At 43.8% G+C, this 26,290-nt stretch overlaps 1 protein-coding gene across 5 annotated transcripts in view; it reads left to right on the top strand.

Annotated features, from left to right (window-relative positions):
• Positions 1-26,290, top strand: part of aff2 (ALF transcription elongation factor 2) — a 331,356-nt gene that overhangs the window by 38,586 nt on the left and 266,480 nt on the right. Inside the window, exon 1 of one of the 5 annotated variants that reach the window (XM_062963859.1) lies at positions 9,628-11,064. The exons of the other annotated variants lie outside the window; for them this stretch is intronic. The gene's annotated coding sequence lies outside the window, so the exon portion shown is untranslated. Of the gene's footprint in view, positions 1-9,627; positions 11,065-26,290 lie in introns of those variants that run through there. 5 annotated transcript variants of the gene reach the window in all.

Genomic DNA, 26,290 nt, shown 5'->3' with positions numbered 1-26,290 from the left:
TCCCTTCCTTCCTTCCTTCCTTCCTTCCTTCCTTCCTTCCGCCCTTCCTTTCTTCCTTCCTTCCTCCCTTCCTTCCTTCCTTACTTCCGCCCTTCCTTCATTCCACCCTTCCTTCCTTCCTTCCTTCCTTCCTTCCTTCCGCCCTTCCTTCCTTCCGCCCTTCCTTCCTTCCTTCCGCCCTTCCTTCCTCCCGCCCTTCCTTCCTTCCTTCCCTCCTTCCTTCCTTCCTTCTGCCCTTCCTTCCTTCCTTCCTTCCTTCCTTCCTTCCTTCCTTCCTTCCTTCCTTCCTTCCGCCCTTCCTTCCTTCCTTCCTTCCTTCCTTCCTTCCTTCCTTCCTTCCTTCCTTCCTTCCGCCCTTCCTTCCTTCCCTCCTTCCTTCCTTCCTTCTGCCCTTCCGCCCTTCCTTCCTTCCTTCTGCCCTTCCTTCCTTCCTTCCTTCCTTCCTTCCTTCCTTCCTTCCTTCTGTCCTTCCTTCTTTCCTTCCTTCCTTCCTTCCTTCCTTCCTTCCTTCCTTCCTTCCTTCCTCCCTTCCTTCCTTCCCTCCTTCCTTCCTTCCTTCCTTCCTTCCTTCCTTCCTTCCTTCCACCCTTCCTTCCTTCCTTCCTTCCTTCCTTCCTTCCTTCCTTCCTTCCTTCCGCCCTTCCGCCCTTCCCTCCTTCCTTCCTTCCTTCTGCCCTTCCGCCCTTCCGCCCTTCCGCCCTTCCTTCTGCCCTTCCTTCCTTACTTCCCTCCTTCCTTCCTTCCTTCTGTCCTCCCTTCCTCCCTTCCTTCCTTCCCTCCTTCCTTCCTTCCTTCCTTCCTTCCTTCCGCCCTTCCGCCCTTCCTTCCGCCCTTCCTTCCTTCCTTCCTTCCTTCCTTCCTTCCCTCCTTCCTTCCTTCCTTCCTTCCGCCCTTCCGCCCTTCCGCCCTTCCTTCCTTCCGCCCTTCCTTCCGCCTTTCCTTCCTTCCTTCCTTCCTTCCTTCCTTCCTTCCTTCCTTCCTTCCTTCCGCCCTTCCTTCCTTCCTTTCTTCCTTCCTTCCTTCCTTCCTTCCGCCCTTCCGTCCTTCCTTCCTTCCTTCCTTCCTTTCTTCCTTCCTTCCTTCCTTCCGGCAGCAGGCTTTGAAAGATGAAGATGAAAGATGAAGCTGTTTGACACCATCAAGGGCTGCTGTGATTTTGTGATGTGATTTTTATATGCTTTTAACCAGGATTATTTTGATACTCATGTTGTTTAATACTGCTTTAATATTTGTATATTCTAAGTTGTATTAGAATACAATATTTAGTTGAGAGCCGCTTTGAGAGAGAAAGCAGGATATAAAAAAATGGAATAATAATAGTAATAGTCCTAAAATGGATTTCTTTGAGTGAAACTGTAATGGTAAACCCAATTAAAGTTGCACTGCAGACAGACATAATAGAACTGTTTCAAACGTGTGCCAGTATTCCTGTTCACCCCAGGCACTCTTTTTCTAAAATAATAATAATCTGCAATTAAAATCTCTCTCTCTCTTTCTCTCTCTCCTTCCCTTCCTTTCCCACTTTCATTTGAGACCTCTGCACGAGGGCAGCTTGGCCAAGTGGCTGCTGTGCAATTACAAAGAGTGGAAGCGGGCCTTTGAAGCTGCTTCCAGCTCTGCAGTCCTATGATTTACAGCCTGTGGGCATCTGTAAGCCATCCAAGCCAATGTATCTCTTCCTGAGCCTGCTTAGGCCAATTGATTTTCCCACTGCCTTAGCGAAAGCTGGCCTGGCCCTCCTGCCTTCAAGCGGGGCTCAGCGCATCAATAGCGGTTTGTGGATCGAGCGACCGAGGCATGAGCCTTGCAGGGGCCGGGCTGTCTTCATGGGGCTTGGATGGCAATTCTCGGTGCTCAGTTATTTGGGAGTCCGGCCTTGCTGGGGTGTTTTCTCATGGATAGGTGGGTCTTAGCCACCAGACCTTCACTAGAAGGAAAGGATTTCCCTGATATAGATACAAAACTGCCCAGAATGGGGATCGTGTACCAAGCTTCCACTTTGTAAAGCTACATCTAAAACAGGCTTAAACCATTTGTAAACAACAAACCTGCAAACAGCCCACAAAGTACTATGGCAACACCCAATCTTTAGCCACACTGACGGGTTTCTGGGAGTTTTCTTGGGCTTCCCACAAATATCTGTTTGAGGCCAAATGTTGGGGAAGTCTGGCAGATCTCCTTTTGCTTTCTCAGTGTCAGGGACGAGAGACAGGGCCTTCTCAGTGGTGGCCCCTCACTGGGGTTTGGAGCTCCCTCCCCAGGGATGTTAGCTCAGGCCCCTCCCTTTTGACCTTCCACAAGAAAGTAAAACCGTGACTCTGTGACCAAGCCTTTAGAGAACCTGTGCAATAAACAAACAAAATTATACTGGGACCCTAAGTTGAGTCTGGGAGAGGAATGCCTCCCTATTACATCGGATGTATGCCAATGGGTCTTAATAATAATATTAATATACATATCAATAATGATAGTTATTCTGGGACACTAAGCTGAGTCTGGGAGAGGAATGCCTCCCTATTACATCGGATGTACGCCAATGAGTCTTACTAATAATATTAATATATATATTAATAACGACAGTTACTCTGGGATCCTAAGCTGAGTCTGGGAGAGGAGTGCCTCCCCATTACATCGGATTTGTACCAATGGGTCATATATATATATATATATATATATATATATATATATATATAAAACGATAGTTACTCTGGGACCTTAAGCTGAGTCTGAGAGAGGAGTGCCTCCCCATGACAGTTGATGTGTGCCAATGGGTGTTAATAATAATAATATTATCAATAACAATAGTACTCTGGGGAAGACCCAAATGTTAAAAAAGTTGCTGAGCTAAAAGGGGTCGAAATGTCCTCAGTGTGTGGCAATTTTCACCCCTGTAGCCCAAAAACTGAGCAGGGGGGTAGGGGGGGGGTGAGCCTTGGAAGCCCTCCCATTGCCGCGAATTGTCCGAAAATGTTCATTTTTTTTCATAAGCCAGATGAAAATTCATATCGTATAGGCGGCCCATCGTCACAAATACGAAAATGAGACGACACAAATGAAACTACACAAAACGAACCACAATTCCATACAAATGCACACCACTAGTAAATAAATAAATAATAAATAGGGCCAGGCTGTGGTGCAGCTGGCTAGTAACCAGCTGCTATAAATCACTACTGACCGAGAGGTCATGAGTTCGAAGCCTGGGTCGGGTTAAGCCTCCGACCATTAATAGCCCCGGCTTGCTGTTGACCTATGCAGCCCCGAAAGACAGTTGCCCCTGTCAATTAGGGAAATTTAGGGACGCTTTATGCGGGGAGGCTAATTTACAACACCATAAAACTGCCAGCAAAACACGAGGAAAGGAATGAGGAAGTACAGCCACTACTGGACGGTGAAGCAACAGCTCCCCCTGTGGCCAGAATCGTGAAGCTGGAAAAATGTTAAAAAATGCCTCTGAGTCTGTCTAATGTATGTTGTTTGTCTGTTGGCATTGAATGTTTGTCATATATGTGTTCATTGTAATCCACCCTGAGTCCCCTTCGGGGTGAGAAGGGCGGAATATAAATACTGTAAATAAATAAATAGATGGACAACCCAAGTGTGGACGTCTGTGCCCTGAGACAACAGAACCACTGGTTATGGGCTGCCAGGACAAGAGCCTGGGGCTGTGGCACAGACGGGAGAGCAATGAGTCACTGACCAGGAGGTCATAAGTTCGAGGCCCGTTCGGAGCTATGTTTGTTTGTCTTTGTCCTGTGTTAAAAAGGCATTGAATGTTTGCCTAATATGTGTAATGTGATCCGCCCTGAGTCCCCTTCGGGGTGAGAAAGAAGGGCGGAATATAAATGATGTAAATAAATAAATAAATAAATAAATTATACAAAGCTTTTTGCATCCAGCTTCAGGGTCTGTCAAAAGCGAGGAACCTTGAAGCAGGATGGCCTGATTGAATGTTGTTCGAGTGGAAGGAGATGCCTTTGAAACGTACACATAAAAATACATACCCTCGCAGTTAAAAACAAATGGCGCTGGTTATTTGTTATGGGTTTGATTCATTTGCAACACATCCATCCATACACATAATGATCAACTACAGTTAATCGCAGGGAAATAAAGAGGGAGGGAGCGATATATCCAGGCAAAATGTTGTTCTCTCTCCCCCCCGCCCCCACCCCTCTTTAATTTGGCAAGGCAGAGTCATAAACCTCTGTTTAACAGTCAAAAAATTAAATGTCAGTGTAATTTATAGCAGTCTCCAGCATACATTACAGAGCACTTTAATTAGCAAATAGCATGTTTATTTTATTTGCTTGGCATATAATTGAGATCGGGGAAACGGCGTTTAAGTCCCCCCCCCCCCCCCCACCGTCACCTTGCTCTCTTCGTGCCATATAATCTTTAATCATATTTTTTTTGAGAGATTTTTATCGCAACATCAGACCGTTTATGAAACAGCGCAGAGTCGAAGATGCTCAGATCACGTTGTGCAGCCCGATGGACCATTTCTTGTTGACTTTGGAGCAGGCATGGGCAAACTTTGGCCCTCCAGGTGTTTTGGACTTCAACTCCCACCATTCCTAACGGCCTACCGGCCGTTAGGAATGGTGGGAGTTGAAGTCCAAAACACCTGGAGGGCCAAAGTTTGCCCATGCCTGCTCCAAAGTCACACTGGAGGACATTGCCAGGCTCTGCAATACAGATGAAATTGAAGGACTGCCAAGCCCGGCATCTGAGTCAGTAGCAAGCCAGGAACTATAATAATAATAATAATAATAATAATAATAATAATAATAATAATAATAATTGATTGAAGTGATTGATTGAAGTCAAAAATCAGAAACTCCTCAAAGCACAGCAGACAAAAAACCAGTACAAGAAAACCGCACTACAAACTAGAGCTGACAGCTGGCACAACAAAACACTGCATGGAAAGTTCCTTGACAAAATTGAAGGAAAAGCTGATAAGGAGAAGACCTGGCTCTGGCTCACGAATGGGATCCTGAAGAAGGAGACAGAAGGCCTGATCCTTGCAGCCCAGGAGCAAGACATCAGAACAAATGCAATTAAGGCCAAGATCGAAAAATCAGCTGTTGACCCAAAATGCAGACTGTGCAAGGAAACCGACGAAACCATTGATCATATCCTCAGCTGCTGTAAGAAAATTGCACAGACAGACTACAAACAGAGGCACAACTGTGTGGCCCAAATGATCCATTGGAACTATGCCTCAAGTACCACCTCCCAGCAGCAAAGAACTGGTGGGATCACAAACCTGTAAAGGTCATGGAAAATGAGCACGCAAAGATACTGTGGGACTTCCGAATCCAGACTGACAAAGTTCTGGAACACAACACACCAGACATCACAGTTGTGGAAAAGAAAAAGGTTTGGATCATTGATGTCGCCATCCCAGGTGACAGTTGCATTGACGAAAAACAACAGGGGAAACTCAGCCACTATCAGGACCTCAAGATTGAACTGCAAAGACTCTGGCAGAAACCAGTGCAGGTGGTCCCGGTGGTGATGGGCACACTGGGTGCCGTGCCAAAAGATCTCAGCCGGCATTTGGAAACAATAGACATTGACAAAATTACGATCTGCCAGCTGCAAAAGGCCACCCTACTGGGATCTGGGCGCATCATCCGAAAATACATCACACAGTCCTAGACACTTGGGAAGTGTTCGACTTGTGATTTTGTGAAACTAAATCCAGCATATCTATCTTGTTTGCTGTTTCATACAATAATAATAATAATAATAATAATAATAATAATAATAATAATAATAATAATAATAATAATACATCACACAGTCCTAGACACTTGGGAAGTGTTCGACTTGTGATTTTGTGATATGAAATCCAGCATATCTATCTTGTTTGCTGTGTCATACAATAATAATAATAATAATAATAATAATAATAATAATAATAATAATAATACATCACACAGTCCTAGACACTTGGGAAGTGTTTGACTTGTGATTATGTGATATGAAATCCAGCATATCTATCTTGTTTGCTGTGTCATACAATAATAATAATAATAATAAAACTTTATTTATATACCGCCCTATCTCCCGGATGGGACTCAACATCTCCAGCCTGGCACAGAGGAAGCCACACCTGCCATGAAGAACCAAGTTGGAGCCCTGAGTCAGTGGCCACGAGGCAGAGCTAAGCATCCCAGAGAGACTGCAATTGAGGACTCATGCTACTCAGCTGTGTAGCTCCACCCAGGTGGCCCAGAGAAGGGCCAACAGGTGAGAGCACTTATGCCGTGGAGCACAAAGAGTGGCCCTTTGGATTTGGTCTTTGCTGAGAGCTCTGTTGGATTACTTTGTTTGCTGGACCTTAGTTTTGAACATATAGTTTTGGTGAGGACCTTTGGAATGGATTGTTGACTACGGCTTCTGGATTATCCCTGCATAGTTTGTTGCTGGAATCTGCCCTGGCCTGGATCCTGGACTGACCGACGACAAGAATAGTGAGTGACTGCTTATACTGTGCATCAGGGGTCCTCAAACTTTTTAAGCCGAGGGCCGGTCCACAATCCTTCAGACTGTTGAGGGGCCGGATTATCATTTGAAAAAAAAATACAAACAAATCCCGATGCACACTGCGCATGTCTTATTTGTAGTGCAAAAACAACAACAACAACAACAATGAAAGAATACAATATTTAAAAATAAAAATAATTTTAACCAACATACATTTATCAGGATTTCAATGGGAAGTGTGGTCCTGCTTCTGGCCAAGTTAATTAGGGTTGTTGTTGTTGTTGTTGTTGTGTGCCTTCAAGTCATTTCAGACTTTGGGTAAGCCTAAGTCTAAAATTTATTTATTTATTTATTATTTACTGCATTTATTTACTACAGTAAAGTCTCACTTATCCAACGTTCTGGATTATCCAACGCATTTTTTTAGTCAATGCTTTCAATACATCATGATATTTTGGTGCTAAATTCATAAATACAGTAATTACTACATAGCATTACTGCGTATTGAACTACTTTTTGTGTCAAATGTGTTGTATAATATGATGTTTTGGTGCTTAATTTGTAAAATCATAACCTAATTTGATGTTTAATAGGCTTTTCCTTAATCTCTCCTTATTATCCAACATATTCGCTTATCCAACATTCTGCCGGCTAAATAACATTACCATGTATTGAACTGCATTTTCTGTCGATTTGTTGTACCTACCTATGTGTAAACCGCCCCGAGTCCCTTCCGGGAGATAGAGTGGTATATAAATATAGTGTGGTTGCTGGTTGTTGTTGGTTGTTGTAGAACATGATGTTTGGATGATTTCCCATTGATGTATGAGTGCAAATATTTCTGAGAAGTCTTGAGTGCTCACTCTGGCTTTGGGCCAAGCCGTTTGTACCCGATCTCTCAGGTTCCTTGCTCATTGTTGGCACAGCCGACAGGATTGTGGCTGTTGTGGTTTACCACCGTGTTGCAGAATATCCTACGGACCCCCTGTTTTATTGCGTACATAAAACAGACGAGTTTTAGCGGAAGCACATAAAGAGAGAGGCTTCATGGCAAGCTGCTCTACGGCCTGAAACCATTTGACCAGTTATTCTCTTTAAGAGCAAATATCACGGGAAAGTATTGGTTTCTGCGTTGCTTTTGGCTCTTCATTTGACTGGACTTAAGGAAAGCCGCGTGTGTCATTTTACTAAGTGGGGGAATTTGTTTGGCAGGCTGAGAATCAAAGCCCATTAGTTTAATTCAATAGACAATGAATCAACCCCACCTTCTGTTTCACTTCATTGTTTCTGTAGCTTGTAACCGTCAAGATAGTTGGTTGTGGTTTGTGTGTCGATTGGAACAGCTTTCCAAACCATCGAGAAGTGACACCAAATGAAAAACACTGACAACCCAACCGTTCAACGTCTATTGTTTGGAAGCACCACTGACACATATCCACGTGGCACATGCTGTTTATCTTACATTAGCAAAAAGCCCGTCACCCTGAGGGGCAGAATGATGTGTGTGTCTACATGGAAGGTTCATCTTATGCAGATGCGTTGTGCTCCAGGAATGTGGTCCCTGGCGGTGGAGCCGAGCCGCTCGCTGCAAATTGCACAAGCCTCCCTTTTGCCTCATCTTGGACACTTCTGGGATGCAAGTGCTTTGCTTTTATGCGTTCCTGCATTTGTTCACCCCATGGGCGTCAATGCGCATCTCGGGCATGTATGCATGTCCAATGGCAGTGTATTCCCAACCCTCCTTCCACAATCTTAAACATTTTGCGTTGGACAGAAGTGGCTAAATGCTTCCATCATACAACGGCTTAAGTTCAGGGGTAAACCACTAGGATTCTGTTCAGAATCTGTTCTATAACATTGGTTCTCAACCTGGGTCTCCAGATGTTTTTGGCCTACAACTCCCAGAAATCCCAGCCAGTTTATCGGCTGTTAGGATATCTGGGAGTCGACGGCCAAAAACTCCAAGTTGAGAACCGCTGTTCTATGATGTATACACAAATAATAATAATAATAATAATAATAATAATAATAACTTTATTTTTATACCCCGCCCAATCTCCCCAAAGGGACTCGGGGCGGCTTACATGGGGCCTTGCCCAATAAAACAATCAAATATCAAAACAGAGCAATAAAACAGTTATCCAATAAAAACATCAATTACAGTAAAAACAATCGTTAAAATCAACATAAAACATACAATATTAACACTGGAGACTAATTCATAGAACCCAGGCAAAGTGCAACATGGGCCAAAATGGGGAAGGTAATTTCACAGTTGAAATGGACAGAGTGCAATATAGCATTGGCAACACCTCGAGAATGGGGCTATTATAAAATGGGTTTGTTTATTATAAAATACTGTTTGTTTATTTATTTACAGTATTTATATTCCACCCTTCTTTCTCACCCCAGAGGGGACTCAGGGTGGATCACAATGTACGCATACATGGCAAATATTCAATACCATTAGACATACGACATACAGATACAGATAGAGACAGACACAGAGCCAATTTAACATTTTCCAGCTTCCGGTTTTGTGAGGTTGTGATCGATTCCGGCCACAGGGGGAGCTGCTGCTTCATCATCAACTGTGACACTGAGTCCTTGGTGGAGTACTTCCCCATTCTTCTGCACACACGCTGCTGGACATCTTTATGGTGTAGTAAATTAGTTAAATTAGCCTCTGCATAAAGCGATACCTAAATTTCCTACTTGACAGATGCAACTGTCTTTCGGTTGCTTAGGTCAATAACGAGCTAGGCTATTTAATGGTCGGGCGCTCACTCTGACCTGAGCTGGCTTCGAACTCATGACCTCTCGGTCTATAGTGATTTATTGCAGCTGCCACCACCACTGCTTCTGCTGTTTCTTCCTCCTCCCCCCTCTCCTTTAGATGACATGTCTCAACAAGGGGTCTCTTCCAACCCTTATTATTATTATTATTATTATTATTATTATTATTATTGTTGTTGTTGTTGTTGTTGTTGTTATTATTAGCATTGAGGTTGGGTGGCCATCTGTCAGGGGTGCTTTGCTTATGCTTTTGGGGCACAAAGGCAGAAAGGGATTGGACTCAATGGCCCAAGGGGTCTCTTCCAACCCTCATTATTATTATTATTATTATTATTATTATTATTAGTAGTAGTAGTAGTAGTAGTAATTATTATTATTATTGCTCGGTGGCCAACTATAGTCTGGCAGTGATTGATTGCAGCTGCTCTCCAGCCTGCGCCACAGCCCGAGCCCCATGGTTTCAACATTGTATCTGATATTCTCTGGAAAGGATTCTCTGTGTGTTCATATGGATTGCAGTTATTAAAACACCCAGAGATCAAGAGATGAGCATGGTCAGAACTTGCATGTGAGGAATTTGGCTTGATCTGTCCTGCAAGAATGCCAAATTTATCATGAGCAAGTTGTGACTATGCTCAACTGTTGATCTCTGGATAATTTAATATTATATGTCCATATAGGAACAATGCCCTTTGCAAAACATGGGTGCCTGAAGCTCTCTCCCCTGCGTACAGAACAGCCCAATTTATTTCAGTGTGGATTGCAGTCAAAGGAGAGGCAGTTGCTATAATTCAGGCATAATTAGATTAGGTTGGTGCCTTCCCTACCATCCTTTAAGAAACAATTGAAAACCTGGATGTTTTGGGCTGGCCTTTGGAGAGACAGCCATTGGATGACCAGCCTCATTATAATTATAATTCTATTCTGAATGTTATTAGGTTCCTTTCACTGGGATATTTTAATCTAATGATTTTATCTTATATTGCTGCCATAGTCCCCCCCCCCCCCCACCTTTGAAGTTGACTGAATCGCATTGGTGGTTGTTTGATATTATTACTATTAATATTATTACTGTTGTTTAAATCTTTGTTTTAACTTGTTTTGTCATCTTCTTGTGTTTTACACTGCGTGTATTGTTAATGTATTTGCGCTGTTACTTTTGTAACATTGTGAGCCGCCCCGAGTCCCCACGGGGAGATGGTGGCAGGGTATAAATAAAGTTTTATTATTATTATTATTATTATTATTATTATTTTGCAGATAATTGGGGGGAGATGGTGGGGCTAAAGACGGGAAGTGAGATTGGGGAAAGACAGGAACGAACGGGGGGATTTTCTTCCCCCTTTCAGCGTTATTCATGTGCCATGATGTTTAAGTAATATTTATGAGGCATGACTTGAAGATGTAATGCTGCGAGGGAATATTGGCAATATTTGAGCCCTGACCTGAAGTTCCTTCAGAGGAGTGGGCTTTCCCCTCCTCTCTTCCTTCCTTCTTTCCTCCCTTCCTTCCTTCCGTGAAGAAAATGTGCCGCCACATCTCCTGGCTTTCCATGAGAAAGACATGAGCCTCTTGAATAATTAATCTGGTTTCTCGGAGCAGTAGCCATGGAAACCCAAGCCATGCCAGGGCTCTGGATTTCGGCCCACTGGAAACCTCAAAGTCCCCCCAAAGGGAAGGAAGTCCTCGGAGAAAGAAAGGCTCCCGGGCTCAGTTTCTTCCCTTGCGTTCTCTGAGACCCTGCAGCCCATCATAGGGACCAAACAAAAGGTGAGTCCGACCTGAATTTTGGAAAAGTTGCATCCTTTAATAAATGAGTAGAGACAGAGATGTTTAGAATTCACTCTGCATAGATGTCAGTATAACATCCCCGATGTATTGTATTGGGAGCAGTTATGATAAATGTATAATAATAACTAGCTGTGCCCAGCCACCTGTTGCTGTGGCATTGTCTGGTGGTGTTGGTGAGAACTTGTTGAGGCAGGATGGCCATCTGTCAGGAGTGCTTGGATTGTGTCCTCCTGCGTGGTAGAAGGAAGTTGATCTGGATGATCCTTAGGGTCACTCCAAACCTTAGGATTGTATGATGATGATGATGATGATGATGTTGTTGTTGTTGTTGTTGTTGTTGTTGTTGTTGTTGTTAGTAGTAGTAGTATTGAGAGGCTGGGTGGCCATCTGTTGGGAGTGCTTGGATTGTGTCCTGCATGGCAGAATTGGGTTGGACTGGATGGCCTTTAGGGGTGTCTCCTAACTGTCTGATGCTATGATTCGATGTGTATTATTATTGTGCAGATATTGGATGGCCATCTGTGAGGAGTGGTTGGATTGTGTCATCCTGCATGATATAAGGAAGTTGAACTGGATGATCCTTAGGGGTATCTGCTAACCTTAAGATTGTATTTATTATTATTATTATTATTATTATTATTATTATTATTATTATTATTATTGAGAGGCTGGGTGGCCATCTGTTGGGCTGAGTAGGTTGCTAGGAGACCAAGTGGGCGGAGCTTAGCCTTCTAACTGGCAGCAATTGGATAAAAACAATTATTCCTCTCCCTCTAATTAGGACTTTATTTTTCTTTTCTTTTTGTTGTATGAACGTAGAGGCATGGATGAAGGGTTGTGTTGCCAAGTTTAGTGTTTCTGGGATGTGTAGTTTTGTTGTTTTGTCCTAGGCCGAAATTTCATTACCCTTTTATATATATAGATAACTTTATTTTTATATCCTGCTCCCATCTCTCCAAAGGGACTCCGGGCGGCTCACATGGGGACAAGCCCAGCATCATCATACATTAAAACACAATCATAATTTAAAGCAATATAAAACAATATAAAACAATATAACAGTGTAAAACAGCATTAACATAGCCAGTCCTTAAAACCTAGAGCACAGTACAAATGTGAAGAGTGAGCTTGTGCAGAGAATAATACTATAGAGCGGTCAGGGAAAATTACAAGCTTAAAATCACCAAGACTGAGGGACATTGATAAGTGCAATAATGGTGACAATTTAATATCTAACTGGAACTCTTCATTTGAAAGCGCATCAAAATAGCCATGTATTGTCGAAGGCTTTCATGGCCGAGATCGCGGGGTTGTTGTATGTTTTCCGGGCTGTCTGGCCATGTTCCAGAATCATTCTCTCCTGACGTTTCACCCACATCTGTGCCAGGCATCCTCAGAGGTTGTGAGGTGTGTTGGAAACGAGGCAAGTGGGGTTGATATCTCTGTGGAATGATGTCCAGGGTGGGAGGAAGAAAGAAAGAACCCTTGTCTGTTGGAGGCAGGTGTGGATGTTGCAATTACTGTATATACTCGAGTATAAGCCTAGTTTTTAAGCCCTTTTTTAGGGCTGAAAAGCTCCCCTCGGCTTATACTCGAGTGAGGGTCCTGGCCGGCTTCTATTCAGGTTGGCTTATACTTGAGTATATAGGTATTCAGAGTTGGACAGGCTTATCTTATTAAAGTCTTATTATCTTAAATTACAGTTTTATATAAATATTCAAAAACATTTAACCTACTGATGCCTCAAATAATGCGATTTTATTAATATCTATTTTTATTTTTGAATTTGACCCGTAGCTGCTGCATTTCCCACCTTTGTCTTATACTCGAGTCAGTAAGTTTTCCCAGTTTTTGCGGTAAAATTAGGTGCCTCGGCTTATATTCGGGTCGGCTTATATTGAGCATATACAGTAATCACCTTGATTAGCATTTGATTCCCCTGTTCTTGAACAAGCACGTGGACAATTTCAACAGAAAGGAGGAAACAATGAAAATGAACAGAATCTGGTCCCCAGTATTTTTAAAAAAAACCCTCTAAAATCATAACAGTAAATAAAGAACAGCACTCGGAAAACTGGAGAATTCCAGACATGAGACAATCAGGGCCAGCTAACACCTCCCAACAAAGGCAGGAAGCAGCCAGGCCTTGAGGCCACAGGGCTATCAAATACTAATCAAGGGGATTAATTACAACATCCACACCTGTCTCCAACAGACAAGAGTTCTTTCTTCCTTCCTCCCACCCTGGACATCATTCCACAGATATTTCAACCCCGCTTGCCTAATTTCCAACAGACCTCACAACCTCTGAGGATGCCTGCCATAGGTGTGGGTGAAACGTCAGGAGAGAATGCTTCTGGAACATAGCCATACAGCTTGGAAAACTCGCAGCAACCCGGTTATGATAAAGCCGGCCCTTAAAAGGACCCCTTGCAAGAGCCGGTCGTTTCAGGCTCAATATTGTCGTTACCTGATGTGTGTACAGGGAAGGACTCGTGAAAAGCGAACATCCAGTTCTCTGTCACACTGTACGTGTAAAGAATAGAAACTGCACGGAGGTTATTTATAGACCATAAACCCTCTGGTTTCATAAACCATTTTATGCGATTATTTGTCCAAGTCTCCCGGTATCTCCGCAGAGTTCATCGAGTGCTCTAAAACCTCTCCTTTTGATTTCCTGGCTGTTTGAACGAGGAAATTAATCAGAGAGGAAAGTAGCAATTTATTAACACAAAAGGAGCCACTTGGCTCAATGAACCTGGCGTGCGTGCGTGCGTGCGTGCGTGCGTCCGTCCTTTCTTCTTTCCCTCGATTCCTTTGGCCGTTCTTCTCCTCTGTTTGTGCTCATCTAATTTGTAAAAGACAACAATCCGTATGAACGTGCATGGCTAATACCCTGTTTCCCCGAAAATAAGACAGTGTCTTATATTAATTTTTGCTCCCAAAGATGCACTAGGTCTTATTTTCAGGGGATGTCTTATTTTTCCACAAAGAAGAATTCACATTTATGGTTGAATTGTTTAAAAATGAAAATGTATTATCTACTGTACAGTAGTTGTCATCACAAACCAGCATAACCAAACTGTGAATCCTTTCAAGAATTTCTGTATTCTATTTTATGGCTATTTTAAATTACTGTTTTAAATTTCTGTTTGTATGTAAATTTATGTTGTTGTTGGGCTTGTCCCTGTGTAAGCTGCCCTGAGTCCCTTCTGGGAGATGGAGGTGGGATACAAGAATAAAGTTATTATATTGTTACTATTTCTTGTTACTACCTTTATTTCCATGTACAACAAGCTATGGTATGTAGAATCATAGAATCATAGAATCATAGAGTAGCATCTTCCTTGGCATTTTCCTGCATAATGATTCTCATTTTGGAGAATCACATTGCACACATGCATGACAAACATTCAATGTAATGAAACATACGACATATAGACGGGCAGAGAGACACAGAGGCAATTTAACATTTTCCAGCTTCCGGCTTCATGAGGGTATTCTCGATTCCGGCCACAGGGGGAGCTGCCGCTTCATTGTCCACTTGTGACACCGAGTCCTTGATGGAATAATAATAATAATAATCATAATCATAATAGTTTATTTTTATACCCTGCCTCCATCTCTCCGAAGGGATTCAGGGCGGCTTACATGGGGACAATAATAATAATAATAATAATAATAATAATAATAATAATAATAATAATAATAATAATAATCTTTATTTTTATATCCCGCCCCATCTCCCCGAAGGGACTCGGGGCGGCTCACAACAGGGACAAGCCCGAACAACAACAACATATTTAACATAACTTAAAACATTCCAACAATGCACAAAATAAAATAATAGACAAATACATTAAAATCCAGCCCAGATAAAACAGCAAACCAAAATAAAAAAACATCAGAAAATATAGACACAGAAATTAAATTTAACACTCTAAACATAGTAAAAATATATAAAAAATAAACATAGTAAAAACATGGATATGGCACCCAAATAGAGGGGATAAAACGAAGTGGGTAAAGTGCAACGAGTGAATATTGTAAACAAGATAGTTGATTAAGTGCTGCCGTCAATGGGAGAGCAACTAGGGGTGGGGTGGACCCTGTGACTATAATAAACTGAGTACTTCCTCACTCCTTTCCACACGCTGCTGGGAGTTTTTTTTTTTTGGTGTTGTAAATTAGTTGAATTAGCCTCCCCACATAAAGCGGTACCCAAATTTCCTACTTGACAGATGCAACTGTCTTTCGAGCTGCTTAGGTCAACAGCAAGCTAGGCTATTATTAATGGTCAGGAGCTCAATCCGACCTGAGCTGGCTTACAACTCATAATCTCTCGGTCAGTAGGATGAAGGGAAAAGGGCCAGGCTATGGCACAGCTAGTTAGTAGCCAGCTGCAATAAATCACTACTGAACTGCTGACCTGAAGGTTGCCGGTTCGAATCTGTGAGATGGGGTGAGCTCCTGTCTGTCAGCTCTAGCTTGCAGGGACATGAAAGAAGCCTCCCAGCAGGATGGTGACACATCCGGGGAATGTCCCCTGGGCAACATCTCTGTAGACAGCCAATTCCGTCACACCAGAAGCCACTTGCAGGATGTTCTCAAGTCACTAATGACTCAATAAAAAACATACGGGGATATTAATATACATTTACGTATCATTTATAGCACACTTTATCTGTGGATAGAAAGTAAGAAAGTTGAATGGGTTCCTGTTGATTGATATGGGGATGGTGCAGGGATCAGAAAACACAGTTTCTGCAGGAACCGGTAAGATGAAAGAGAATAAATAACCATCTGATTTCATTCAAGGCAGCCTGCCATGTGTGTTCTGACTTGTGTTCTAAAATGTCTCCCATTAGTCATGTCTTTTATATATATGTGTATAATTTGCCACTTTACACTCAAAGATCAAATCAGAGTGTACATACGTAGTTAACAAAGAGGTTTGTGGGTGTGTTTGGCTTTTACTAACCTTGATGGTATTAGTGCGGCTTATATGGATTTGGGCAGGAGTCTTGGGCAGGCTTGGGAGACAGGCAGGCCTACCTACGTACGTGCCATTTGTGATTTATTAGCGCAAGAAGCCTTCCGTGGCTTTGGCGGTTTCTCTTGTGGCCCAAACAGGGGGACATTTACTCCAGATGTGAAGCCGCCCGCTCAGAAACAGAATCCGTGACAGCTGCAAGTTGATTCGGGCTGTTTCTTTTCTGAAGTCTACCTCTTAAGTGAATTGGGCACCAGAAAACACAAACACATGTTAACACGAAGGGAAGCTCGGTTTTGGCATCGCAGCGTTGGCCGTCTGTTTCCATCATCCACCCGAGATGGTATAAACGGGGCCGGGGTGGAGTGAGATTGAAGTGGTCTGAGGTGCAGCTGGCCTGCCTCCAAATACCTTCTCAGGAGGGAGCTTGAAGCGTGCCCTCGATCCTGATTCCATCAGACGAGTGTCACGCTCCTGCTGAGCTTGGGTGGGGGTCACAAGTGGGGCCAGGAGGGAGGGTGACAAGGATGCCACAGAAGTGGAGACAGAAGGAGAATGGATGCAGTTCGACACATTATCTTTCTGTGTCAGGAGCGACTTGAGAAACTGCAAGTCGCTTCTGGTGTGAGAGAATTGTCCGTCTGCAAGAACGTTGCCCAGGGGACCCTGCCCGGATGTTTTTGATGTTTCTTCTACCAATAATAATAATAATACAGTAGAGTCTCACTTATCCAACACTCACTTATCCAACGTTCTGGATTATCCAACGCATTTTTGTAGTCAATGTTTTCAATACATCATGATATTTTGGTGCTAAATTTGTAAATACACTAATTACTACATAGCATTATTGCATATTGAACTACTTTTTCTGTCAAATTTGTTGTACAACATGATGTTTTGGTGCTTAATTTGTAAAATCATAACCTAATTTAATGTTTAATAGGCTTTTCCTTAATCTCTCCTTATTATCCAACATATTCGCTTATCCAACGTTCTGCCAGCCCGTTTACGTTGGATAAGCGAGACTCTACTGTAATAATAATAATAATAAGTTTATTTATATCCTGCCTCCATCTCCCCCAAAGGGGACTCGGGGCGGCTTACAGCAAAATCAGATACAAAAAATAACAAAATACGAAACATCAAAATACAGAACAAAAACCAGTAATAATACATACACAATAACCGGGGGGAAAAACAAAAACAGAAACGCAGTATTAAGACATCGAATTAAAACCAATGAGTTTGCAAAAGTGGATAAGCAAAGTGCACATTATGAGTTGCAAATTCAGAAATAGATAAAGTGCACCAACCTTGTGAGAGGCTTCTCTCATGTCCCTGCATGGAGCTGGAGCTGACAGAGGGAGCTCACCCAATCCATCTGGATTGGCAACTGTGGCAGAAGACAAAACCCACATGGCCTTTTTTTGCAAAGGTCTGCGGCATGGATAGTTTTTGGAATGAGGGTGTTCCAGGCCAACTCCTTGTTCATTTGTGAGATGACGTGTGTTTGGAAAGGAGAGAGACGAGAGAAGCCCCGCCGTACAACTATTGCAGATCCGCAGGATGGCAGGAAACCACCTCGCTGTTGACGTTTGGAGTGAAGAATTTAATTTGCATGTTGGCATGTTGCAACGCTTTGAAATACGGTGCTAAATACATTCCCGAACAGGTAGAGCTGTCGGGATGCATTGTGGGCCGCTCGGTAATGCGAGCCGCTATTGACGCATTTGAATGGTTTAGCATTTAGTATAAAACAAAATAAAGGCTTCGGGGCATGCATTTATTTTCCAAGGCGACCTCCCCAGATTCTTCTTGCAGGTGACAAGCGTAGAAAAAGGAGCGTTTTTGAGTCCGTGGCCCCTATAGACTGCCATCTAATGCATCTGCGCGATATGGTCAGTCTAGACCAGTCATGGGCAGAATTTTTTGTCTATGATACAGTTTAATGCAGCCAAACTACGTTATAGGAGCCCATACTAGCGATAAATGGGACTTACAGTATATGGTTTTGCAAAACCACTGCAACCCAACCAAATCCAAACCCATAGCAAAAAAGAAGGACCAGATGAAAGTGTCTTTGGTTGTGCAGATTAAGTTATTTGTTATATATTTATTGCGAATCTTTCCATCTTGTCACTTTTATTTTGTTGAGAGATGCCTAAAGTAGCGACAATGAGAAAACCAAAACCAAATGAGAATCTTAATTGTAATCGCTCAAAAAAGCGATTATTAAGCAAAATGATCATCTTAATTGTAACAACTCAAAGACGCTATTAATTGGGGGAGGTGTTAATCAGATTAAACACTTGGTGTTTTCCACGTTTAAATTACCTCAATCTCTCCTTTCATCTGTAAAGCAAATCTAAGGATGTCTTCCATTATGTTAAAACACGGAAGAGATAAGGAACAATTGCTTATTGTCATATTAAGCCTGTTTGCAGAACAAATGTGAGACTGGTTGGGAGGAGACTGCATTTTCCATCAGAACCATTGATTAGCGGAGTGAATGCCTTAAAAGCTGTACAGATTTTGAAATAATGCCTGTGCATAGTGTTGAAAAACATAACAATAAAAGGGTATAAACACACATGCAGCGGAAGATCAACGAAGAATCACTGGCACCAATAAAGAGGCTGAAGCCTGTTTGGCTATCTACAAAAGGTTTACTGACAAACGGAAAACTCTCAAGACGACCAACACATCGGAGCAGGAGGTTGTCGCTGTGTTTATGACGCTGGATGACTTGTCCTTGTTTGAACTGGCAACGTATCGATGTGGGATCCCATAAGACAAGCGCAAGAGCATTGGGTCATCTTGTCTTCTTCGTGAGTTGTGTTTGGTAGCATGTGTGTCCTTTGCAAGGTCAACACGGATGGGCATCCGTAGTCCCCAGCATTTCAGGTGGATTTCACACTCATCCTGGAAGTCCAAGGCATTCCCTCGAGGTCTCCTATTTGGGCACAACGTTGCCTTACTTCCATAACCAGAAGAAATTATACATAATTGGGGTGACATCATGATGATGATGACGATGATGACTTTATTCTTATACCCCGCCACCATCTTCCAAAGAGGACTTGGGGCAGCTTACACATGGGGCAAACGCCCCTAGATACAAATACAAATATCCATCAAAAACAAAAACAGGCTGCAGTCTAGGTATGTTTGAGCGCATGAGCTAAAAATGCCTCTGCAGGTGAGTAGTAAGGCATTGTGGACTTGCCTCAACGGCTGCTTCAAAGGCATCAAGAAGGCCAATCCCTGTGAGAAAGGGACTGTTGGATTAGACGGAGCCCAAGCCCCTCTTCTTCCCTGTCTGTCGCCATCGTTGCGGATGTCTTGGCCGGTTTCAGAGGCGGAGGAGCTCTCTTTCACCTCCCGGCTTGCTCTAATAACTAGAAATCTTCTGCAAACAATGTAGTTCAGAACCTCAAGGTTGACCTGCCATGTCTCAGAATTGATCGCGAGCTCAGGCTCAGCGGGAGGCTCTTTACTGACAACAAACAGGAATGATCTTGCCACGCTTGCGCCAGGTACACTTGACAGAACCGTGTGGGCAGGTGGCTTCGTGTTTAACCTGGTGCTCAGCACTTGCTCTCTCCCCTTCAAGTCCATGCGGCACGGTGCGCATAAGTGCTCAGTCGGTGTGGGGAGGAAAGCTACGGCTCTCTGCAGCATCTGGGAGTTTTCATTCCTCCTCAGAAGGGTACCATATATATGGAAGGATGGGGAAGAAAATCATCCGATGCAATTCTGAACAAAAACTCACAGCAGAGAAGCTGCTTGAAAAGTAGAGCAATGATATTCCACATCTGCTCCATCTCCTGCTTCAATTCGAAACCCACCTTAAAAGCCCATCAACACTCCCGAGTGACGGAGGTTTCCAGCCATGGCAAGTGGGCCATCGCAGGGTGGAGTGACCACTCTCCTCCCCCAGAGGTGACCCTAAGGCAGTGGTTCTCACCCTTCCTAATGCCGTGACCCCTGAATACAGCCCCTCATGTTGTGGTGACCCCCAACCATATAATTATTTCTGTTGCCACTTCATCACTGTTATTTTGCTCCTGTTACGAATCGTAATGTAAATATCTGATATGCAGGAAGTATTTTCATTTACTGGACCAAATTTTGCAGAAAAAACCCAATACATCAAAATTTGAATACTGGTGGTGGGGTTGGGGGGGATGCATTTAGTCATTTGGGAGTTGTAGTTGATGGGATTTCTAGTTCACCTACAATTAAAGATGGCCATCTGTTGTGGGTGCTTTAAACGCGATTTCCTGCTACTTGGCAGGGGGTTGGACTAGACGGCCCTTGAGGTCTCTTCCAGCTCTACTATTCTATGATTCTATGATTCTAAAGAGCATTCTGAACTCCACCAACAATGGAATTGAACCAAACTTGGCACACAGAACTCCCATGGCCAACAGAAAATACTGGAAGGCTTTGGAGGGCACTGGCCTTGAGTTTGGGAGTTGTAGTTCACCTACATCCAGAGAGCACTGTGGACTCCAAACCACGATGGATCTAGACCAAACTTTGCACGTGGTTTTTCATATCTCTTGATAAAAGGATTTGCAAAGAGGTGGCCCTTGAGAACAGAGGAAACATCTTTGTTAAGTGAGTCAGGCGGATACTTCTCTATAACATGCATCTTACCCGAAAGTGAAACTCATTCCCTTATGACTTTCAGTGGGTCGTACATTTGGATGTATATTTTAGTCTGGAGGAATGTTGACCTCGTCGTCTTGGCAACAGGGATGAATTTCCTTCTCCCTTTCCAGAGGAGCAGCAAATTGGTAAAATATGAGCTGCGAGCAGGCGCCAAAATGTACGAGGAGGTGCATTCCCACACATATTGGTTGCCTTTCTGAACAGTCACCACAGCTACCATTGCGTGTTTGACTTCCACGAGCGGGTTATACCTTTATGACAGACCTATAAGCTGAAACCCACTGATCTCATCTCTCCAGGAAGAGAGTTGCATAGCCGGGGGGCAATCCCTGGGAAGGAAGGCCTGTCTCTCTCTCTCTCGTCCCCCCCAATCGCCCCTGTGACGTTGGCCGGACCGAGAGCAGGGCCTCCCCAAAAGATCTTCATCTCCGCGGTGGCTCATAGAGGGATTCAATTTCGATTTCAGTTTTGTCCAAGAACCCCTGGAGCTGCAAGGCAACCACACATCCCAAGACTTTGCCCAGAAAGGGGAGATAGGAACCTGGCCAAATCAGTGGGGTCCAGTGATGGTTTTTTCAACAGTGGTTTGATCACAACGTCTTTTAAGCTCGCTGCAATGTTGCCTTCCCGATCAGAGTTAGGACGGTGGATCTCTTTTGGAGTAAGGACTGGAAGCTGGGCTTTGATGGAGAGCGAATGGCTTCCTCGGTTTCCCAGCACAAAGGCTTCTTAAGCATCCTTCGTTGTTTTTCTGCACACGCACAGGAAACATAAAACCTCCCTTGCTCCGTATCCAGCCTCATCCCTTAGGGTCCTTCTCCAACCCCATGACACTGTCAACCACGATTAAATTCTCAGCGTCGTCGCTAATGAGGTACACAAGACCAGAAAGCAGTTAACACTTTTGGAGTCTGTCTCGAGCTTTAATCCCAGGGGGTGTTTTCCCTTCAAAACCCTTTCTCCGGAGGGGCCGGGAGGAGTAGAAAGGGCCAGCTGAGATTGGCTAAATTAACGAGATGCTGTTTGTGGAGAAGCTCCCATTACTTTAGAACAACAGATCAAAGATTGGAGCCTGAGAGTCGGTGGAAGGATTTATCTTTTAAGGGGAAAGAGAAAAAATAAAGTAAGAACGGAGTATGTTTTTCTTCCTCTTGTGATTTTTGTTGTATTCCAGCCTGCACCTGAGCTGTCAGGTGAGCCTGGGGTTGGGCCTGTTCAGCCTGTGATTGTACCTGCACCTGACCTGTCAGATGAATCTGGGTTGGATCCTAGGATTCTCATGCAGCCAGAGGCAAAGGAGTTTGTACAGCCAGAGTTTGATGAGGCTGCTGTTCCTGAGGACTCTGGGAGCAGGTGGACAATGGTTCCAAGCAGGCAGAGTCAAGGTCGAGTTATCCCTTGGCAGATGGGCATTCCAGTCTTGATAAGAGTAATAAGGTGGACAGGAAGAAAGCAATATGTCAACGGAGACAAGAAAGGGAGGTTTGCAAAGGAGCAGATACAGTAGAGTCTCACTTATCCAACATAAACGGGCCGGCAGAATGTTGGATAAGCGAATATGTTGGATAATAAGGAGGCATTAAGGAAAAGCATATTAAACATCAAATTAGGTTATGATTTTACAAATGAAGCACCAAAACATCATGTTAGACAACAAATTTGGCAGAAAAAGTAGTTCAATATGCAGTAATGCTATGTAGTAATTACTGTATTTATGAATTTAGCACCAAAATATCATGATATATTGAAAACATTGACTACAAAAATACGTTGGATAATCCAGAACGTTGGATAAGCGAGTGTTGGATAAGTAAGACTCTACTGTAGTTACAAATGAGAAAGGGTTTTGAGCAAACCTCCCACGGAAAGAGGCCTTGAATCTAGCTTTAAGAGGAGTCGCTTCTGAGAGAGATTTCAGAGGTGGTAACTTTGCTCATCGAGAGGTTTGTTCCTGTTTTATGGATTCTTGTTTCATGCTTCATGGATTCTGGTTTCATGTTACCTTTGGACTTCCATGCCAAGTTCCCTGTAAGCCTTGCATCTTGAGTTTTGTTCCAAGTCTTGTCCTTGCTGCTGTGGGTTTTGGATTATCAAGTCGTGTCCCTGAAAATTGTGCAGGTTGAATCTCTTGTTCCAGTTTTTTATCCTGTTCGTTGTTCCAGTTTTTGATCCTATTCCTTGGACTAGTTTTGATTACCTTGTTTGAAGTTTATTCTTGTGTTTGCTTTCCATGGACCCTTGCGTCAAGATTCTCAAGTATCTTGTACCTTGTGGACTAAAATCTTGTTTCATTGACTTTGAACTTTGATTTGCTATTGCTTATATATATATTCTTCAATAAACAGCTTGCATTGCTTATAGCCTGGGGCTCCAGTGTGGTTTTGAGGTGTCTCTGCAGCCTAGGGGTGCAACAATTTTTCTGCACAACCCCGAACCGGCCGCCAAGCATGCGCGGCTTCTCTATGATGCGTAGCGCACCGTCCCCCCCAAAAGCCAGCCCCACGTTGCCGGTTATTCTATAGCATTTCCACGGCCCACCTGCTAGTGTAACTAATTAACAGTCGTTCTCATTAATTACATTGATCAGGATCATAAAATAATTTCAAAACTGCCGAACATGCTCAGCAGGAGTAAAATGGCTTTGCTTTAATCCCTTAATGGCAGAGTTCTTTTTGTGATTAATCAAAGAAAATAGATGTATGCAGTTATTATCCCCCCCCCCCCCCCCGGTCTCTTATGCACATACATTTATATTTCCCTGGCTTTTCTTTTCATAGAAATCCCAGTCTGAGCAATTATACCCAGTTGATGGCGACAGAACGAGCGTTCCATCCAGTAGCCAATTAAGCAACAAGGCACAACGGGGTTGGGTGGCCAGTGGGGGAGGGGGGGAGGGGGAGGGGGGTGTCGCCCTCCTGGCACAATCCGGCCGCGGAGGAGAAGCAGCCCCAGGAAGGAACCATTAGAGGGATTTATTCAGCTTTGAAACACGTTGGCTCCACTGCGGTATAAATATTCCCGTGCAATAAAACCATAATAAGTACGTAGCAAGATAATAACACAATTAGGAAGCATGCGATGGCAGATTAAGAAGGCGGCAATAAAATAACGACAGCTTGATCATTTACCCTGCTGGGATTTTTAATAAATAATAAACAAATAATAAATAATTTTTTTAAAAAGTCTTTGGGTGCTGATAAGAGTGGAAATGCGTCAACTAAGCAGAGCCGGGAACATGATTTTTTTCCGGGGAGCCCCAGCTTCTGCCAACCTAGCATTCAAAAACATGCAAGTGTGAGTAGATTAATAGGTACTGCCCTGGCAGGAAGGTAATGGCGCTCCATGCAGTCACGCCTATGGCCACATGACTTTGGAGGTGTCTACGGGTAACGCCGGCTCTTCGGCTTAGAAATGAAGATGAGCACCAACCCCCAGAGTGTGAGTAGATCAATAGGTACGGCTCCGGTGGGAAGGTAATGGCGCTCCATGCAGTCATGCCTATGGCCACATATCTTTGGAGGTGTCTACGGACAACGCCGGCTCTTCAGCTTAGAAATGGAGCACATCCCTGTGTTCCTTTCTCACTCCATTTGCATGACTCCACCCACTGCCTCTCCCTTAACCCTTTCCCAGTGCTGAGGAGCCACCAAGTCACTCCCTCCCAGGACATTGCAGGTTACAGCGAGCACATCCCTGCGTTCCTTTCTCACTTCATTTGCATGACTCCGCCCACTGCCTCTCCCTTAACCCTTTCCTACTCTTTCCTAGGGCACACAGCAAGCAGAGGAATTGATCAGTAACTGAACCAAAAAGAGAGGTTTGGGGAGAATTCAGCATGATTTATAGGAGTTGCAGGGACTGGGATGTATAGTTCACCTGCACTCTAAGAGCAATCTGAACCACACCAACGATGGACCTGGAACTAACTTGGCACACAGAGCCAACATGTCCAACTTTGCATACAGGCGGGGCTTGGGAGTGATTGATCTAGGCATCAGAGAGTTATAGTTCACCTGTATTCACAGAGCGCTGAACCCAGCCGACGACAGATCTGGACCAAATTTGGCACACAAGACCCAACATGGCCAACTGCCAATACTGTCAGGGTTTGTGGCTTTGATTGCCCTGGGAATTTGGGAGTTGTAGTTCACCCTTATCCAGAGAACATTGAACCCAGCCAACAAGGGATCTGGAGCAAACTTAAGTGATATTACCTAACATCCCAAAGCAAACAAATGCCTACTTCCAATAACCCGGGCACCACCGGGTCCCCAAGCTAGTAATAATAATAATAACAACCCTCGTTAGTCTAGATAGGTAGCAATCTCTGTATTACTAACGGGCTTTCAGATTTACAGAGAAGGAAACAAGGCTGTCTTTTGATCACAGAAAACCCCAATAATTGGGTCTAGCTGCTAAAAATATGATTGTACAGCCTTCCTCTCAGTGGTTAAAACCAGACCATTTCCTTCAAGCAAAAATAGAGTCCTCGCGACTGTTGAGTCGCATCCTTTTTGGAAGGAGAGCGATATAGGTTAGCCTTGGCCAGCCTCTTGCTGAAAACAAAACTAGCAGTTAAGAGATTTGCATGATGTACGAACACTGTCATTTTGGGAGAACCACTGGCCTTATCTTGGTTGAGCAGCTGCTGCGGCTGCTGACGGGCTTCCCGTGTGTGCCCAAGGCCTGTCCAGGTGGACGCTTCTCCTGAACACGGCTCCTTTTCTGAACAATGAAAGGAAAGGGGAGAGAGCGCAGCAGGCCAAAATAAACATGTCCCAGTTATTGTGGGTTGGCTCTGTTCATTACACGAAGACCAGAAGAAAGTGTAGCACCAACATCACTTTGCTGTTTTGGTAATGGTGTGCACCATTCCCAGAAGGTGAGGGCACATGAATGGCAGTCGAGGAGGATTATGGCAGCAGTGGCTAGAATAGAAAGGACCGGCCAGTGGAATTTATTTATTTATTTATTTATTTATTTGCAGTATTTATATTCCGCCCTTCTCACCCCGAAGGGGACTCAGGGCGGATTAAAATGAACACATATATGGCAAACATTCAATGCCAACAGACAAACAACATTCAGTTTTAGACAGACACAGAGGCATTTTTTTAACATCTTTCCAGCTTCACGATTCCGGCCACAGGGGGAGCTGTTACTTCACCATCCATTGATGGCTGTTCTTCCTCATTCTTTTCCTCGTGAGCAGTTTTATGGTGTTGTAAATTAGTTAAATTAGCCTCCCGCATAAAGCGTCCCTAAATTTTCCCTACTTGACAGATGCAACTGTCTTTCGGGGCTGCTAGGTCAACAGCAAGCCGGGGCTATTTTTTTTTTTATGGTCGGAGGCTTAACCCTACCCGGGCTTCGAACTCATGACCTCTCGGTCAGTAGTGATTTATAGCAGCTGGTTACTAGCCAGCTGCGCCACAGCCTAGCCCGGAATAGTTTTCTGATGCCACGTTGCCCAAGAACTCTGCAAAACCTGGAGCAGAAAGTTGCTAGACTCAGGGATTTGAAACATGTGGC

Source organism: Anolis carolinensis, unplaced genomic scaffold, assembly GCF_035594765.1.
Source record: "Anolis carolinensis isolate JA03-04 unplaced genomic scaffold, rAnoCar3.1.pri scaffold_12, whole genome shotgun sequence".
NCBI lineage: Eukaryota > Metazoa > Chordata > Lepidosauria > Squamata > Dactyloidae > Anolis > Anolis carolinensis.
This window is presented reverse-complemented; position numbering and strand designations above follow the sequence as displayed.